We start from the raw sequence: 20,903 nt of genomic DNA on the forward strand, positions 1-20,903 counted from the left end.
GAAAATTCTGATCAAGCAATAAATAACTTGAAATCAAAGATCTTTTTCAATTCAAATACACCACCAAATCTCCATATTTCATCTTACATGGGGTTTTAGAAAACATTGGAGTAGGCAACTATCTGGGCATTCCATCAATTATTGGGAGGAAACAAGTCTCTGGGTTTCTTAAGGACAGAATGTGGAAGCGGAACAACCATTGGAGTGGGAAGCATATATCTATCTAAAGCGGGTAAAGAAATTATTATAAAATCTTGTGCACAAGTTGTTCCTACCTACTGCATGAGTGTTTTTTTTACCCTTAACTTTAGAGGACGAACTTCAGAAAATGATGAACTTCTTTTGGTGGGGTTCAAAAGGCAACACGAGAGGTATAAAATAGATGAGTTGGAATAGACTAATAATGAAAAGAGCGTTTGGAGGTATGAGTTTCAGAAATCTCTACACCTTTAACATGTCTATGCTAGGGAAGCAAGGCTGAAGATTCATCTCAAACCAAGATACTATTGTTTCTAAAGTTTTGAAAGCCAAATGTTTTCCTAATGTTGACTTCTTAGATGCCAATCTTGGACATAATCCAAGTTTTGTATGACGTAGTATCTTTGCTTCATAGGATGTGATAAAGGAAGGCGTGAGATGGAAAATTAGGAGAGGTGACAAAATCAATGTATGGAATCAACTATGGCTTTGCTCTAATGAGAACTCCTTTGTTACCACACCACCACCTCGTGGACTAGAGAATATGATGGTCCAATCTCTCATACATCATGAAAACAAAAGTTGGCATTTAGACTTCATGGAACAAATATTCAATCACAGTAATATCCAACAAATTCAAAATATCTTACTCCTCAACTCAAACGATAAAGATTGAACAATTTGGAAGCTCTCAACCTCTGGCCATTATTCGGTGAGTTCATCTTATAATCATATTGTTGACTCATTGCTTCATGATGCAAATGCAAGGATTGATGGAATTTAGAAGCAACTTTGGTCTTTGAAGATCCAACCAAAAATAAAACATCTCATTTGGCGGATAGAAAGAGATTGTTTACCCACCAAACTTAGGCTACAAACAAAAGGAGTTCAATGTCCTTCAATGTGCCCCTTTTGCACCAACAACCTTGATAATAGCTGGTACATTTTCTTTGGGTGTGAGAAAGCTATTTATGTATGATAACTGTTGGATTATGGACGAAACAACAACCATTGGTAGATACTGTAGAAGGCATAGTAGAACTGATCTTCAAAATTGTTGATTCTTGGCAACACAATCAGGATCTCACAAGGTAGGCTATCATTTTATGGACCATTTGGCAGTGTAGGAATGAGAAAATTTGGGAATATAACAAACTTGCACCATCCATTTCAATTTCCCTTGCTTTTCAACACCTTCACCCATGGTCTCAGGCTTAAGACAGACCACCTGAGCCTATACAAGAAAATGCACGCATTGCTCAATGGCACCCTCCATCCCTAGGCTGGTTGAAATGTAACATAGACGCATTAATTTTCAGATATCAACAAGCTTTCAACATGGGACTTTGCATCTGGAACGAATGTGGTCACTACCTCCTAGCTAAAGCAGCTTGATCTTTTGGCACTCCGAATCCAACAGAAGCTGAGGCATAGGGCTTACTGCATGCGCTTTCATGGCTAAAAGACAAGAATTATGATAATTTGGATGTGTTGATGGATGCTAAATTGGTAGTAGATAGACTTTACATTAGCTTAGATGACTCCTCTGAATTACATGATTTTATAAATAAATGTAAAGTGCTTCTATCCGATTTTAAAAACTCTATGGTGAGTTATGTATGCAATCATGTTTTCCAACAAGTTCCCCATTGTATTTCCTCTTTTATTATGAATGAAATATCTTAAGTGTCTTTTTTTTTATTAAAAGAAGAATATCCCTCAAATTAGAAATCAATCACATCGTCAGTCTAACAATTAATTCCCTGATGGAACCTAAATAGATCAATCTATAACGAATATACAACTTTCTTTGTTTTACATTTCTCCCTCGGTCCAAACAATAAAAGACTTGCATTATTTTCATCAATAAACTTTGCGTTTTGTGTGAAGTAGACAATGGAATTAGTAATTGTAAGCTAATTACAATGATGTACCTGTGGTTTTAACAATATAAATCTCATTACCATAGTTAGCATATTTGATATAAAAGCTACAAAGAAGCATGCATTAGTTCCACACTGCTTTTGTTGTTTATGTTATTCTTCATTGTAGCATTATATTGAATCCAAAGGAACACATGGTTGTAGCTCTAGTGGGAGAAGCATTCCTCTCATCTGCTGTGGAGGTGCTACTAGACAGGATCATTTCCCATGATTTTGTAGACTTATTTTGTAGCAAGAAGCTTAACATTTTGCTCCTGAAAAGGTATAGAACAACATTGATAAGTTTTGAAATTATGCTGAATGATGCTGAGGAGAAACAAATCACCAATCCCACAATCAAGGAATGGCTAGATGAGCTTAGCATGTTGTCTTTGATGTTGATGATTTGTTGGATGAAATAAACACCAAGGCTTTGCGATGGAAACTAGAAGCCAATTATCTGAGTTAATCCACTAGTTATCAGATGCTGAACTTCCTTTCTTCTCCTTTCAACTAGTTTCAAAAAGGTATCCAATTGAAAATGCAAGCATTGTTTCGAAGATTAGAACAATTTTCCCTATTGAAAGACATCCTTCAACTGAAAAAAGGTGTTTCCAACTGTGTTTGGAGTGGAATTCCTATAAGTTTTGTGGTAGATGAAAAAAATATTTATGGCAGAGAGGGTGGCAAAAAGGAACTTAAAAAATATTTGATGTTAGAAAATGCTAGTGGTTGTAAAATAAGAGTGATTTCCATTGTGGGCCTGGGAGGGCTTGGTAAAAAAACTCTTGCTAAACTCCTTTACAATGATCAAGAAGTAAGAGAGAAATTTGATCTGAAAGCATAGGCATATATTTCAAAGGATTTTGATGTTTGTAGGGTTACTAAAACCATTCTTGAATTTGTCACTTTCAAACTAATTGATACAAATAACCTAAATATTCTACAAGTGGAGTTGAAACAAAGCTTAAGCCATAAAAGATTCTTGCTTGTATTAGATGACATATAGGATGGAAGCTATAATGATTGAAATAATCTAATGAACATTTTTAGTACTGGGAAAGTGGGGAGTAAAATCATCATCACAACTCGAGATGAGAGTGTTGAAAGAACCATGCAAACCTTTTTACCTATCTACCATATGACATCTCTAGCCAGTGAAGACTGCTGGTCTTTACTTGCTAAGCATGCATTTAGAGAAATTAATTGTAGCAAACAATCCAACCTAGAAGTAATTGGTAAAGAAATTGCAAAACAATGTGATGGCTTACCATTAGCTGCAATAACACTTGGGGGTCTTCTTCGCACCAAATTATCAGAGAATTACTGGAACAAGGTGTTAAAAAGTAACATTTGGAGTTTGCCAAGTGTTAAGGTGCTACCAGCTCTACTGTTGAGCTATCATTATCTTCTTGCTCCTTTAAAATGATGCTTCACATACCTATCAATATTTCCAAAGAACTCTAAGTTAGAAAAGGACATGGTAGTTTAACTATGGATTGCAGAGAAGGCTTGGTATGTCAGTTCAAAAGTGACAAAACTATGGAAGAAGTAGGTGATGAATAGTTTGATGAACTAGTATCAAGGTCACTATTAAATCGAGGATGAGTGTCACTTAGCCAGAAAAAAAAACTTTAAAATGCATGAACTCATCAATGATTTAGCCACAATGATTTCATCTTCATATTGTATCAGGTATGAGGATCCAATGTCACATACAAGTGAGGAAAGAGTCTGACATGCATCATACAATAGAGGGAAGTATGACTCTTTCAATAAATTTGATTGCCTTTACGGATGAAAAGGTCTGTGTATGTTCATAGCCTTACCATTAAGACTATGGTGGGTATTTAGTCATTGTTTTGTCTACCATTACTTGCCAAACAATGTAGTACATGACTTGTTACCAGCAATGAGACAACTTAGGGTGTTGTCCTTGTCACACTATGTTAATATCACCAAGCTACTTGATTGTCTTGGAAATTTAATTTACCTGTGATACTTAGATCTTTCTAACATTGGAATTGAGAGATTTCCTAATACAACACGCAAGCTGTACAATTTGCAGACCTTGTTGTTGTCCAAATTTTGGTTACTTTATGACACCTAAACATCAGTGCGACTAAATTGAAGAAGATGCAAGCACAAATAGCCACACTACAAAATCTTCAAACCTTGTTCACCTTTGTCATTAGCAAACTGCAGGATGGATTGAAGGTTGGACAGCTGAAAAAATTTCCCCATCTACAAGGGAAACTTTCCATTTTAAAGCTACAAAATGTAGTTGACCCCTCCAAAGCTTTTCAAGCCAATTTGAAGAAGAAAGAACAAATAGATGAGTAAGCATTACAATGTGTTAGGAAGTCCCACATCGCCTGCCTCAATTCTCGGGGTGCAACTTATATATCTGTTGGGCAACTTCACTTAATACCAATTGGTTTTAAATTGAAATCTACCATGGTATCAAAGCCTATAGCCTATCTTGGTTCTCGCCTATTCTATGGAAGTGTTTCACCTTCATTTCAATTGTTTCCCTCTTTGAAGATTTTGAGCTTTAAGGGTATAGTAGAGTGGGAGGAAAGTACTTTGATTAGAGGTACATCTATAGAGTTTCCTAGCCTATCATATCTATCTCTCAAGGATTGTCTTAAACTCAAAGGAACTTTACCCAACAATCTTCCTTCAATTGATTTTAAGTTATCTGGTTGTCCTCTATTGGTTCCAATGGTTTGTCTAGAACTCAGAAAAAGCTTGTCAACCAATGTCCTTTCTTTAATTGCACTCGAGTCCACCAATTTCATCCTAGACTTAACTATCTCTGGCACTAATTCCCTAGCATCCTTAAGAGATGGTCTGCCGAATGCATTGCAATATCTCATTCTACTTAATTGTGAGAAATTGGAGTTCCTACCTTATGAATCCTTACACAATTACACATCATTAAAGAATTTGACAATATTTAATAGATGTTATTCACTGACTTCCTTCACCTTAGGTTGTTTCTCTGTGCTTAAAAGTCTTAGAATTTCTAATTGTAAGAATTTGAAATCCATTTCTATATATTGTAGAACATGCTTACTAGAGTCTCTCACTTCTTCATGATTTGATCATAACTCATTGTCCTGATGACTCATTTTCTGCGGGTGGATTGCCTACTCCTAATCTTATTCATCTGCACATGTCATACTATGACAAGCTTAGTTTACTCTCAAAACCAATTAACACTCTTGCTTCCCTTCAAGGATTGAACATTGGTGGTCTTCCAAATCTCTAGGTTTTTGCAAAAGAGGGTTTGCCTATCAAGCTACAAAGTTTTATTGTTTGAAGTCTTGGGAGTTTCTTGACAACAACTATCAGTGATTGGGGTTTGCAAAGGCTCACTTGTCTTTCAACATTGTGTATTGGAGGTGATGGAATTTTGAATGCACTTATGAAAATCAAAGTGCCATTGTTGCCCACTTCTCTTGTGTCCTTATGCATAGATAATATTTATGATATAAAATGCTTGGACGGGAAGTGGCTTCAACATCTTAAATCTCTTGAAAACCATGAGATTTCAAGTTCTCACCAACTTAAATCCTTACCTAAAGAGGGATTGGTTTCTTCTCTTTTAGTATTGACCATCAGGGATTGTCCATTATTAGAAGCAAGTTGTAGCAACGGAGGGAAATAATGGCCTATGATTTCTTGCATTCCATGCATAATTATTAACTGGAAAGTGATCATATAAGTGTTCAGGTGAGTAACTAAATAGCTCCTTGCTAGCCTTTTGCCATCAAATGTTGGAGTTTTTAGTTTCCTTACAATGTTAGCTTTATTATGGATTTATGTAGGAAAGCGTTTATTATTTCTTCCCATCCTTGAGAAGTAGTCTACTATGTTGATGCAAACTCTGAAGCAAACTCCTCAAGCTTAATATACATAGGAACTACATGACTTCAAAGTTCAATCTGAAGATCCTTGTTGCCAAGCTGAAGATTCTGCCACCATTCTTCTACTGTAGGATCATGCTCTTGGTGGGTCACTGTTCAATGGAGACAAATGTTGTGTTTTCTTTCCTTTCTTCTGTAAACATTTGTTGCAGCTTCCATTTGCGAGAAGCAATTGTTCCATTTGCATGCGTTGTGTGCCAACCTTTTTTGTCATATAAACATTTTTTTGTCTGAATAAAGCTTCTTGGGAATTTAATTAAGTAATAAATTTTTTGTCGGAATAACTTTAAATCTAAACAAACACAAAAATCAAGTTATAATTTGTTTACCTCAACTGAGACACCAAAAAGAAAATATTGTAAGCACTAAGTAAGGGAAAATTCTAATTTCATATCCTGATAATAATTTATTTTCATTATTTCCTTTCACTTTCCTTTATTTCTTTCTCCTTCTATATTTTCCTTAAGAAATTTATGATTTGTTGGTACGAGCATGCTTCATGGTCCATAGACCCGGACAGCGAACACGATACAAAAACTTCAACACGACTAATGTCTAAAATCAAGGACACTGGGACACCACAAGCACACACAAACATAAAGACTCTACTGAAAAGAAATATGAGTAACATATAACAAAATATCTAAATTGATGGTATATTAATCTTCTTAAACCAACCTTCTACATTTTTTTAAGTATATAAGTTGTATAAAGGTGACAACTTAAGTATTCAAACCAAAAAAAATAATTTTTAAATTAGACACCTAATAAGAAGCGTCGAATGAGTGTTAGTGTCAAAAGCATGTCTGACATAGCGACACGATGAACAAGAGAGGTGTTCGTGCTTCATAGTATATAAGGGATGTCCGTAATGATTTGCAAATGTATAAACTTTCATGTTAAACTTCTCAGATCGCAGGTTATGATGAAATGGAAGCCTGTTGACCTTGGATGTGTTACTCTCAATACAAATGGGTTTGTTTCTTCATACTCGGGTTTGGAAACTTGTGGGATGAAAGGGGCAGGTGAATATGTAGGTTTGCTAAGAAAATTGGAAGATCCTCAACATTCTTAGCAGAGCTGTCGGGTGTCTATATTGGTTTGTGTCAAGCTTAGGAGACAATTGAATTTAACTTTATTAATATCTAATTGTTACACTCTAGTTTATTGTATTGAAAAAGTTTTTGTTTTTCAAATCTCATATAAACAAGTGTTGTCATTGGATTAATTGGAAATTATTATAATTTCCAAATTATGGAAATGCACAATAGTATTCGTTGTAGTTGTGAGTTGCAACATTGACAAAAGACAAATGTATTTACTTAATGTTTTTGTCACAAGACTACACTCGGTAATAAGATGAAAGATGATTTTTTTTTATTTACAATTTGTTGGTATACATTGAAAAGAAATGTGAGGGCTTACCATTAGCTGTAGTAGCACTTGAGGGTCTTTTTCACACAAAAATTATCAGAAGATTATTGGAACAAGTTATTAAAAGGTAACATTTGGGATTTGCCAAATGCTAAGGTGCTACCAACTCTACTATTGAGCTATCATTACCTTCCTTCTCCTTTAAAATGATGCTTCACGTACTTGTCAATATTTCCAAAGAACTCCAAGTTAGAAAAGGAGATGGTAGTTTGGCTATGGATTGTAGAAGGCTTGGTATGTCAGTCCAAAAGTGACAAAACTATGGAAGAAGTAGGTGATGAATACTTTGATGAACTAGTATCAAGGTCACTAATAGATCAAGGATGGGTGTCACTCAGTGGGAAAAAAAACTTTAAAATGCATGATCTCGTCAATGATTTAGCCATAATGTATCAGGTATGAGGATCCAATATCACATATAAATGTTGAAAGAGTTCATCATTTTTCATACAACAAAAGGAAGTATGACTCTTCCAATAGATTTGATTGTCTTTATGGATCACAAGGTCTGCGTAGGTTCATAGCCTTACCATTAAGACTATGGTGGTAAAGAAGTGGTTGGTTTACCTATCATAACTTCTCAAACAAGGTAGTACATGACTTGTTACTAACATTAAGATAGCTAAGGGTGTGTCCTTGTCACAGTATTCTAATATCATTGAGTTGCCTAATTGTCTTGGAAATTTAATTTACCTTCGATACTTAGATCTTTCTAACACTAGAATTGACAGATTGCTAGACATATCATGCAAGTTGTACAATATGCAGACCTTGTTATCCAATTGTTCGTTACTTACTAAATTGCGTGAGGACTTTGGAAATTTGATTAATCTACAACACCTAGACATCAGTGGGACAAAATTGAAGATGCCTGCACAAATAACCACACTACAAAATCTTCAAATCTTGTCCGCCTTTGTCATAAGCAAACTGCAATATGGATTGAAGGTTGGAGAGCTTAAAAAATTTCCCTATCTAAAAGGGAAACTTTCCATTTTGAAGCTACAAAATGTAGTTGACCCCTCCAAAGCTTTCCTTTCCAAGCCAATTTGAAGAAGAAAGAACAAATACATGAGTTAGCATTTGAATGGGATTACGGTATGACTGAAGACACACACATTGAGAGGCTTGTACTTGAATAGCTGCAACCTCCAATAAATTTGAAGAAAATGACCATCAAATTCTATGGTGGAACTAGCTTTCCAAATTGGTTGGGCGATTCTTCATTTGGTAACATGATGTGCTTATGCTTGAGTGGTCGTGATCGTTGTTGGTCACTACAAACCCTTGGGAAATTATTTAGTCTCAAAGAACTCTACATTTTTGGGATGAAATCAATCAAAACTGTTGGTACTGAATTCAATGGAAGTGGTTCACCTTCATTTCAACTGTTTCCCTGTTTGAGGATTTTGAGCTTTGAAGGAATGCTAGAGTGGGAGGAATGAGACTTGATTGGAGATAAATCTATAGAGTTTCCCAGCCTATCATATTTGTCTCTCAAGGATTGTCCTAAACTCAAAGGAACTTTACCTAGTAATCTTTCTTCAATTGATTTTGACTTATCTGGCTATCCTCTATTGGTTTCAATGGTCTGTCCAGAACTCAGAGAAAAATTGGCAACTAATCTCCCTTCCTCAATTGTGTTTAAGTGCACCAATTTCATCCTAGACTTAACTCTCTCAAGCATTACTTCCCCAACATCCGTAAGAGATAGTCTTCCCATAACATTGTGATCTCTCACTTTACGTTATTGACTACGTCATCTGGGTGGTGTTGTGAGTTGAACATGCACTACTTGAAAAGCGCTTTTAACATTAGTTATTTTAGACATTCAATATCAGTTTTGAACCGATGTTGAAACTACCGACATTAAAAGTATCAACGTTAACATCAACTATGAAAAAATCGATGTTAAAATACACAATACAACATCAATTTTTATGAAAACTGATGTTATATAGTAAGAAATATACAAAAAATATAAAAATAATACCAGTTTTCATAAAAATCGATGTTGTTATGCATATTACAACATCAATTTTGGTCAGGTGCATAACAACATCAGTTTTGGAAGAACCGATTTTGTAATGTAGCTTACAACATTAGTTTTGGCCAAAATCGTTGTTGTAATGCACCTTACAACATCGATTCTTCTAGAACCGATGTTGTTTTTGTATTTTTTTAAAATATTCTTTTTGTTTTGTTAATTAACCCAAACATGCAAATTTAAAGCATAACCAATTCAGGCAGTACAAAATATTATATTCAAATTATTATTGAATCATTACTATCAAATAAAAGAAATACTTAAAGTAATGAAATAATAATCTTAATACATAAAATCATCTATGACTTAAGCTAATTAAACATAACTCTACAATTGTAAAATCTCTTAAACACCTAATGCTTCATTTTTAACTCTTAGAAAACATCTTGCCCACTAAAATCACTTAAGTTTTTGAATACCTTAGCTAAGTTTACCTCCGATCAAGTTACAACTACTAGGACGCCAACTTGTTAGCAGATAGTGGGGTTTGCTTATCAAACAAAATTTGAAATAAAAAACGGTATGCATTAATAAACTTTTAGCATTTAAAAAACTACTAAAGTATTCTTCAATCTTAAAAATATAAATAATTGTTAATTATTAAATACATATACAAACCAATATAACATTTTCAAGTTCTTAATAACCCCACATACGAGACACCTTTGATATAATAAGTTTATTTTTTTATGTAGTCTTTTGTTTGATTGGAAACTATGAAAAAAAAATGAAGTTTGAGAGAGAGAGAAAGTGTTTCTCCCTAACAAATATGTAAATAGGCTGAACATATAAACATGTCTTCTCCCTGTCTTTTTTTGTCTGTCAATTTTTATCTTTGGATATCTCCCTGCTTATATATCCTTGCAATTTTTGCTCATCACAAAAAGTTGTAATTTATTAATCCAGGATGCTCTACTGTGTTGTTAAGTATAACAAATGTGAGCATATTTAAGGACGTGTCCTTTTCCTCTCTTCTATCAAACAATATTTGTTTATTTATTGTTGTTAAGCTATTTTTTAATCTACTATTTTTTCTCAAATAGTTTTCGTGTGCAGCGACGTCAGCTGAAGATATTTAATAAAGTAAGATGAAAATTAATAATTACTACGCAATACTTGATTATTGACTTTTTTTTATAACTTAGAATGGAGATTAATTACTTTATCTCATAAAGTGAAAGCAGAGTATCTTTCTTTCAACTGCCTTTTCCTCTACTGCTGTAAAAATAAGGAGAATCTAACACTATCAGTACTCAGTAGTATTTTATTTGGTTGTGTTAGATAACATCAAAGTAAGAGAATCTAACACATTATAGTTTTTGGGTAAATTCACAGATTGATGTAAGACTACTCACAAACTCTTGAGTGAAATGTGCTACCAAACACATTTTGAGGGAAACCGAACAATAGTCCCTGCAGGCCACAGTGGTGGTATTCTATAATATACTTCTCAAATACCTAAACCACTGTAGTACTAATTTTGGTTTAGTATTTTGAATCTCAAAGAGATCCTCTGCTCTTGCTAAGCCACCAAAAATTGGATCATCAAAGGATGTGTACTCTCAAGTCTCAACATATATGAAATTAATAATAATTCAGCTTTTTTTTCCAGTAGGATAACTGAGTTAAAAGTGTGATTGTGAACTCAACACCTACGTAAAGTGAGGAGGAGTAACTGGTATCTTCCATGTGTATATGCTCTTGGCCTACATTTTTAAGTGTATCAGACGAAGAGTGAATTCTTGCATCTTATTGGTGCTAGAAACATCATGCATTGCCACAAGGAAAAACTAATTGACTGCATAGTATTAAAGACTTACATGTAGTAGTAGTAGTTGTTGTATGTGCATTTGGTTTTCTGTTGTCTTATTTTCCACCAAGTTTATTTTGCATCCAGCTGAGGAACTGCAAGTGACAAAAATATTCAGATTATATGCACCACAAAATTCAAAGAAACCCAGAAGAGACTAGTCGAATAAAACTACGAATACATTATACAAAAAAGGTTAAATTATTCTAGAGTCTATATTATAGGTACTTATAAGCTCTATTTACATAAACTTCTCCGTAAGCACTTGCAGGAGGAAAAAAAATCAAACATGAAGCTGAGGAAAACTCACTCCAGCTTTGTGAAGGTACGCACGCAGAGCATTTATGAGATATCCCACAGACTTACAAGGGAATCAACACTTCCAACAGTAAAATATCTGCGGCAATAACAAGACATTATCTATTTATGTCCTTATAGATACTTTTCTATGAAAATTAAAGATATTCTATTGAAGGAAATGAAGACAATCAAATAAAATTTTAGAATAAGATATATGGTTGTGCATTTGTATGCTACCTTGCTAATTGAAGTGCAATTAATAAGATCAGAAAGAACAAATGCACCTTCCTACTAGATTAATTGCGATGCAATAACAACCAGCTGTATGGGCCATGAGAGTGTCAAGAGGTCGAAGAGATGGATAAGACAATACTTCCACAGTCCCTGAGAAGGTGAGCATGTAATAAAAATATAAGAAAGTTTTCCACTTTATCAGAGTCCAAGTTGATATTCATATTTTAGAAAGTACAAAGTCAAACAATGATCTTACCATTTCCTATTGTTAGAAAGAACATCTCACCCGTCATGTTCCAAGCAATCTCATTTACCTAGGAAAGCACAGGAATAATTGAGTTCAATGGAATCAATTTGTTTCAATGTAGTGAAACACATCTCCCATTGTGATAAACAAGTTTAGATTTACAAAGTCCCCTAATTATTACTAATGCCTTAAGTTTTTCTGTTTATCTTTTAAGTTGTCACTTGTCATTCACTATACATTAAATTTTTCATGGATTAAGACAGTTGATCCTTCTTTCTTAATTGATGGGGGAGTTGAAGGGATGGAGACAGATGTTTTTATTTTAGAAAACTCAAATATAACAACCAGTTTGCCAATTGTTTTGCTTGCTAATCCTTGTTAGTTGTGACTTGTGAGTGCATGAAACAACAATTTGGCACAAAACTGTGAGAAATTGTTTATATTGAAAAGGGTAGATACTGAAAAGTTTACATGTGCCTACATTTCTAGGGAAACAAATTAAGGCAAAACATGCTGCAGACATAAAAATGGAGCCCACAATTAGATGAGCATACAAAATACAAGTGTTATGGGGTTATTATTTGTGTAATGGAAGGTAATTCTAGGTAAGAACTTAATCAATAACTGATAGGTGAGGAAAGCAAGGGTGAATGGTGGATGAGTGTGCAGTGTGAGAGTCCATCATGCAGAGTTATGGTCTAATTAATTTAATTAAGATGGGCTTGAATTCTAAATTTGCAATTGAAGTGACAATATTGGACAAGAAAATAATTAAGATAAGCATAAGCTAGCTATCAGCACACATTGGTTGAAAGAGGAGATAAAGAAGGGAATATAAAAATAGTAATTCCGCTTGCATTTACATTCATACGGTTTTCCCAAGGTACATTTAAATATTTAATAGAAATGAATATGTATGTAACAAGGGAGCGCTAAATTTGATTCTATATGAGTGATTGATCACAACATTTTGTCTCAGCAGTGTATATGCGTGCTAGATCCTCTCTGAACATTCAACAAAAAACAGAAATAGAAGAAACAAAAAACCTGAAAGCTAAACTCATCTGAAAAGGCCTTGGTGATAAAGCTGGAAAAACAGATGGCCCCCATTTACAAAATCCAACACAAGATACAGTCTGTATTTTGTCTGAAAGAGCATATAGACATAATACATCACTTTTAATTTCTATTATTGCAGACCATTTTGTTTTATATGCTAATACTAATTAACAAGAGAAAGTACTTAACTTACAAAGAACACAATTCTGGATATAAAGTAATTAAAAAATATATCCATAACTTAAACTAACATACTGCTCATTTAGATTTTGGGTAACATACAAAGATAGATACTAAAGCGGGAAGAAATTGTTGACTTCTTGACAAGCATACAAAGTTACACAAGTAGTATAAAACAGTAAGACTGAATATCAAATTCCACAGGGACTATGTTTGTACTCAGAGTTATATATATATCTATATATCTATATATATATAGATAGATAGATAGATAGATAGATAGATAGTGATTAAGCAATTAGTGACTCAAATCAAATTTTGTTCATTGATTAACTACAAGTATAAACTAAAAGGAATTAACTACAAAGCAAGGAACATGAAGGTTGAGAAAACAAATGCTCGAAGTTATGAGATGGTGTTGTGATGAGTCAAGGAACATGTTTTTCTCTTTTAACATTAATATGAGTATTATCCGTCTATTTTAACCAAGATCCCTCGAGTGAAAGAACCTAAATCACTTAATATCACTCTCAATCCCTGTGATTGATTACTAAATGATTTGCATTCAGAGCAAAGATGCATGAACAGGCTAAAGAAGACCACTCTATCACCAGATATGACTCACTTTAGATATTCTTCCCAAGTTTTTAGTATACAAACATTTCCTAATATTTATATTCTAAAATAGTACAAAGATAGATGATCAAACCATAAATATTTGAATAATCACATGGATGAATAATAATAACAACATTATATTAAAAGATAGTTTAGAATCATTACATCAAAGAGAGTTTGGTTTGCAGAGCTCCCAACAATGGGCAGTCTTAGCCTCTCATTGTCATGAGAGAGTTACAAATATAAAAGTGGGATGAAAGGGAAGAAAATGGAAGAGAAATGGATTGAAACGGATTGGCCAGAGCTCCGAAACTGATTCCTTCAACAATGGCTTCTTTTTGCTTCCTCTATTCCTTTGTTCCCCTGTTCTTAGTTTGATTCGTAGTTTTCTTCATGCTCAAGGAAACAAATGTTTCTTTTCTTTTTATATGCTTCACCAACTGATTGGCTAATCAGAACTCTCTTATGCGCTTAGTGCGACACTCGTACTAAGTGCGCATGTCCAATTGGATCAAGTGGCCATGCACTAAGTGCAGGATCCGAGATTAGCGCGCTTGCTCGTGACAACTGTCTTCCAATGTGGCTTCTTGCGCTTAGCGGCTTGCTTGGGCTGAACGGTTTTGACTCACTGAGCGAGGAGGTCCCTTTGAGCGCGACACTTCAGTTCATCAATCCTCTTCCATGCCTCTGCTACAACTTTACACAAAATACAACAAAAATTACTCTAAAATCATTAACTTTAGCATCTTCTGGATAAAAACCCGGAAGAAGATAAGTTCCTATTGTTTTAACACAATACAAGCAATAAAAGAGAAGAAAATGAGATAATTTTTATGTGACTTCAGTATACAAATAACCTATGCATAACACTTATCAGAAATCAAATGAAAATGACATTGCATATTGAAAGCTACATCACAAAAGATAGATCATCGTAAAAAGACAAGCAACTTAAAAACCTTATTATAAATTTGAAATTAAGTATCTGAAAAGAGTATCTAAGTTGAACAACAAATGGGTGTTCTATCTTTGTCCAAATATCCCTCTCAATGTTCTATCTTTCAATGATTTGTCGAAAATTATGGAGCAAATTGGATAAAAGATACACACGGCTAATTAAGAATATCTTTAACAAACTCATCTTTAGTTTGTATGCTACACAGTACAAAGGCAGCAAAACTAGTTCACAAAGGAAAAGGTCAATAGCTAGGTGATTAGCATGTGATTATCATTGATCACTAAGCCGATTTGTGAAAAATATGATCCTCATTTTTCAGCATAATTAGGTAATTAAATGTTAGTAATCAGTACAACCAAGTTGTTTATGCATGTCTCGAAGCACATGTTGCTATAATAATTTTTACTCATTAAAGATAAAGCTCAAGCGTAAGTCCCCAAAGAGGAAAAAGACAGAGGATACCGAAACACGAAGACAGACTATTTTTCCTGGCATGCCACGGTGGCTAGAGGGAATGCATGAACTGACCTACGCATTCTTCCTTAGGAACGAGCTAAGCATCACTGTCAAAGGCGTGTTTGCCGCTGCGTTCATGTGCTGGGCAGAGGTGATGTCGCTAAATTTCTGTGAATCGGCATCATACTTCAGCGCCAACATTAGAATTGGATTTTTCAACGGTGACCACAACGACGGGGAGCTGTTTGACGTCAGCTTGGGGACGTTGGCATGTGCCTTCTCGCTGATGAACAGGAGGTTCTTCAGCGGTGGACGAGATTGGGCACTCATCAGTGGAAGAAGCGGTTATCTTTCTGATGATTTCTTCACGAAAGAAGAAGGTAGTGCTGGCAAGGGATGATATCGAAGGGAGGAGGTGGAGGAATAGGATGTGGTGGCAAACGATATCAAAGAGCCTCTTGTAATTTAGGGTTCCAAACTATAGGCAAAGAAAATGAAAAACTTTAGAATAACAACATCGGTTTTTCGTAAAACCGATGTTAAGGAATTAAACACAACAATGGTTTTTCAAAACTGATGTTAAGGGATAAAACACAACATTAGTTTTTTAAAAACCGATGTTAACATTCTGCTATCAACATCGGTTTTTTAAAATTCGATGCTTCCAGTGACATTTTATTTACAAAAAATGCTATCGTGTATTTTTTAAAATTGATTTTCATCACAATCGATGTTAATTGGGTGATGTTGAATCCCTTTTAGTAGTGACAGGTCTATTGGTAAAGGAATATTGTTTGCTAAGTTTCCTTTGACTTTGAGACAATCACATAGAGAAAGACACTTTAGCTTGCGGAACGCTACATATGCCCCTTCAATTAAGTTCCATTCCTCCCACTCTTGTATTTCTCAAAAGCTCAAAATCTCCAATGAGGGAAAGGGTTGAAATGAAAGGAAGCTGGAACTAGAACAACAACTTCCATAGATTTCAGTTCCATTAGTCCTAACTGATTTTAGTCCCGAAATGATGAGCTTCTTGAGACTAAGTAGTTGGCCTAGTGGAGGCAGTGACCAACAATGCTCAGTGTCACTGATGCGCAAATACACCATGTTGCCAAAAGAGGAATCTCCTAACCAATTTGGAAAGTTGGTTGCACCATAGGATTGAATGTTGAGTTTCTTTAAATTTGTTGAGGGATGCAACTGCTCAAGTATGAGCCTTTCAACTTGTGAGTCTTCTGAGTTATCGTAGTTCCATTTTAATTCCAACTCATCAATTTTCTCTTTCTTCTTTAAGTTGGCTTGAAAAGCTTCGGAGGGGTCAGTAACATTTTGTAGCATTGAGATTGAATGTTTCCCTTGTAATAGGAGAAATTTTCTCAGCTCTAAGACCTTTAATCCATCTTGCTCTTTGCTAACAACAAAGTTAGACAGTGTTTTGAGATTCTTCAGTTCTGCTATCTACACTGGCATATCTTTCAATTTGGTACCACTAATGTCAAGGTGGCATAGATTGACTAAATTTCCAATCTTTTCTGGCAATTCAACAAGTAGCCAGCATTTGGAGAGCAACAAGGTTTGTAAATTGTAGAGCTTCCATGTTGCATCTGGCAATCTTTCAATTTTAGTGTTAGAGAGATCTAAATATTTAAGGTGTGTTAATTTTCCAAGAGAATCTGGAACCTCGGTGATGTTGTTGTAGTGTGACATAGATAACACCCTTAACCGTGTCATTGCAGGTAGCAAGTCAAATAGTAACTTGTTTGATAGGTAATGGCTTCTCAGGTTAGGATATTTTGATGACCACCAATGTCTCAATGGTAAGGTGATGGGTTCTCGGCCTTGAGTTCGAGACCAAGGCTAGTCTCCGTGAGGAATAAGAAAGATAAGAACGAAGAGAATGGATAATTCTGCCTGCTTATTTCATTACACATAATAGCATTTATAGCCAATCATTGGCTGTACCTAGGATTAGGATCAGCCGACACATGGCTGTCACTGATGGGCTAAACACTAACAAAAAGATAATAGAATTTGCAGGCGCAAATCACTAATACAATCATGCAGCTACGCGTACTACCCACTAACAGAATCACCACTGTTGTGCAATGTATCACCTTTGCGTTAGTGGATGGTGTAGTCTTCCAAATAATGTGGTTTCTGCCTGTTCCTTCTTGGGCGCACATGGTGGGTTGTATCAATACTTGCGGCTTAAGGTGAAAAGTTGTGCGAAGAGTTGCCCATGGTTCCTAGGATGTGCCTTTTGGTGGGAGGTCGTGCCATTGAACAAGGAACAATAGTGATGAAGGGTCCTGAGTGTTATCCCACTTCGTGTCGAGTATGTTCATTGGTTCAACCAAGGGGTGATTGTCATTAGCACGGGGTGGGAGAGGGTTCGTGGTCTGAATGATGGGATTGTGATGGGGTTTGAGGATTGAACAGTGAAAAACATTGTGGATCTTGGAGGATGGTGGAAGAGCTAAACGGTAAGTGACAACGTTGATAGTCTCGGTGATTTGAAATGGACCATAATAGCGCTTGGATAGCTTGTGGTAGTGGGAATCAGATAGTGAGGTTTGGCGATAAGGTCTGAGCTTCACATATACCCAATCGCCGACACTGTAAGAGACGTCACGGCGTTTGTTGTCTGCCTGAGCCTTCATGGCCTACTAAGTTTTCTGAAGATGTGTGGTTAGTGAGGCCCAAAGGTCCTGGTGTGTGGTAAACAAGTGTGTTGGATCGAGTGGCCTCAGAATAATTAAGAAGTGGGGGTTGAATTAATTATTCCTAAGCCTTTACTAATTAAAAAATTACTCTTCTAAGGCTTTTACTAAATTGTTAAGAGAATGAGGAGTAGAAGAGAAACTTAACAAAAAGTAAAAGCGGAAATTAAATGCACAGCGGAAAGTAAAAGAGTAGGGAAGAAGGAGACAAACACACAAGAGTTTTTATACTGGTTCGGCAACAACCCGTGCCTACCTTAATCCCCAAGCGACCTGCGGTCCTTGAGATTTCTTTCAACCTGTTAAAAAACCTTTTACAAGCAAAGATCCACAAGGGATGTACCCTCCCTTGTTCTCTTTGAACCTAGTGGATGTACCCTCCACTAGAACTGATCCACAAGAGATGTACCCTCTCTTGTTCTTAGTCAAACCCAAGTAGATGTACCCTCTACTTGTGCCACAAAGGATGTACCCTCCAATGTGTTAAGACAAAGATCTCAGGCTATTAAACCTTTGATACTTTGTGAATGGGGATACAAAAGAATTCTCAGGCGGTTAAATCTTTCAACGCTTTTGTATTAGGGAATGGGAAGAATCAAAAGAATTCTCAGACTGTGTCATTTTGAATTCTTTGACAAGGGAGAAGGGAGACACAAAAGAATTCAGGCGGTTAGTCCCTTGTTCTTTTGGAAAAGAGAGAAGAGAGACACAAAAAGAATTCAGGCGGTTAGTCCTTGGCGAATTCTTTTTGGCAAAGGGAGAAGAGAATGAAAAGATGAATAGCACAAGTTTTCAAGGTTTAGAAAACCTGAAAACTTCAAAAAGCTTTTGGTACAAAGAAGAAGAAGTTCAAAGAAATTCAAAGAGATTCAAGGCTTGTAAAGGATTGTATGAGATTGATTAGAAAGACTTAATTAAAAATGTAAAACAAAGCCTTGCTTTTATAGACTCTTCATGTCTGGTCAAGAAGGCCATTCAGAAGAGTTATAACTTTTTAGAAAAACTTAAAACCCATTTTGAAAAAGTCAAAACCTTTTTGAAGAGTTACATCTTTAGATTTTTCAGAAACAAACACTGGTAATCGATTACCAAATATGTGTAATCGATTACACAAAGCTTTTGAGTGAAACAATGTGACTATTCACTTTTAAATTTGAATTTCAACGTTCAAGGACACTGGTAATTGATTACCAAAACATTGTAATCGATTACAGCCTTTTGAAAATATTTGGAACATTGTAAATTCAGTTTGAAAATATTTTCAAACTCATTTTGCTACTGGTAATCGATTACAACAATATGGTAATCGATTACCAGAGAGTAAAAACTCTTTGGTAAAGGTTTTGTCAAAAACTCATGTGCTATTCAAAGTTTTGAAAAAAACTTTTTAATACTTATCTTGATTGAGTCTTTTCTTCATTCTTGAATCTTGAGTCTTGAATCTTGATCTTGATTCTTGAGATCTTGAGTCTTGATTCTTGATTCTTGATTCTAGGCTTTCTTCTTGAGTCTTGAATTCTCCTTGATTCTTGAACTCTTGACCTGTTCTTGATTCACTTGAGATGTTCTTTGATTCACTTGAGTTGTTCTTTGATCTTTTGAGCTTTTTGTTCATCACCTTTGTCATCATCTTTTGTTGTCATCATTGTTATCATCAAAACACCTTTGAATCATTGTTGATTTATCATGAAGCTTTGCTTCCACAAAGTGATCAACAACTTCAACTAGTGATGAGCCCGAGATACAAGTGGTGAGTGAAGGGGGAGCCTTGCCATAGGTAGCATCGAAAGGAGTGACTCTCATAGCCGAGTGGATTGAGGTGTTATAGCACCATTCAGCTAAAGGTAAGTATGAAAACCACTTAGAAGGGCAATTAAGAACAAAGCAACGTAAGAATTGTTCCAAGGTCCGATTGAGGACTTTTGTCTGGCCATTCGTTTCTGGGTGGTATGAAGTGCTCATACGGAGTTTAGTGCCGGCAATGGTGAAGAGCTCCCACCAAAAACGCCCTATAAAAATAGGATCACGGTCGAAAACTAGGCTTCGAGGAAAGCCATGTAGTTTGCAGACCATGTTAAGGAACAGTGTGGCGACCTTGGGTGCAGTATAATTGGAGGGAAGAACATCGAGATGAGTCCCTTTAGAGAAGCGATCCACGACACCAAGGATGGTGGTGTGGCCCTGTGAGGAAGGAAGACCAGTTATGAAATCTAGAGACAGGTCCTCCCACAGTGAAGTTGGTATTGGTAGGGGTTGAAGGAGACCCGCGGGCCGTTTGGGCTTATACTTGACTTGCTGGCAAGTCGGACATTGGCGGACAAACTAGTGAACATTGCAGCACATATTGGACCAGTGAAAATTGGCCTAAAGGCAGTGCAAGGTTTTGGAAAATCCCATATGGCCTCCAATGGGGGTGGTATGAAACTCCTCGATGAGGGAAGAATGAAATGGGTGGTCTGGGTCCAACCAAATTTTGTTCTTGAAGAGTAGTAAGCCATCGTTGAGTATGAAGTCCGGGTGGGCACCAGAGTTAGAAGTTACTTGGTGAATGGTATCTTGAATAGCTTTATTGGTGCGCATGTAGTCACGGATGACATTGAGGAACATGGGGTAAGGCATGGAGAGAATGAAGCATTGGCCAGTGGAGTACTAAGGTATGCACGAGAGAGCGTATGCAACAACATTAGCCTTTCCGGACTTGTATTGGATGGAATAATCGTAACCCAAGAGCTTCGACAGATAAACTTGCTGCTCTGACGTTTGTATGACCTGGTTCATGAGTTCAGGT

At 35.8% G+C, this 20,903-nt stretch overlaps 1 pseudogene; it reads left to right on the forward strand.

Moving 5' to 3' along the window:
- The first annotated feature begins 2,275 nt into the window (after positions 1–2,275).
- Positions 2,276–5,850, forward strand: LOC114373021 (annotated as a pseudogene).
- Positions 5,851–20,903: the final 15,053 nt, after the last annotated feature.

The sequence above is a fragment of the Glycine soja genome, chromosome 11 (assembly GCF_004193775.1).
Source record: "Glycine soja cultivar W05 chromosome 11, ASM419377v2, whole genome shotgun sequence".
Classification (NCBI taxonomy): domain Eukaryota; kingdom Viridiplantae; phylum Streptophyta; class Magnoliopsida; order Fabales; family Fabaceae; genus Glycine; species Glycine soja.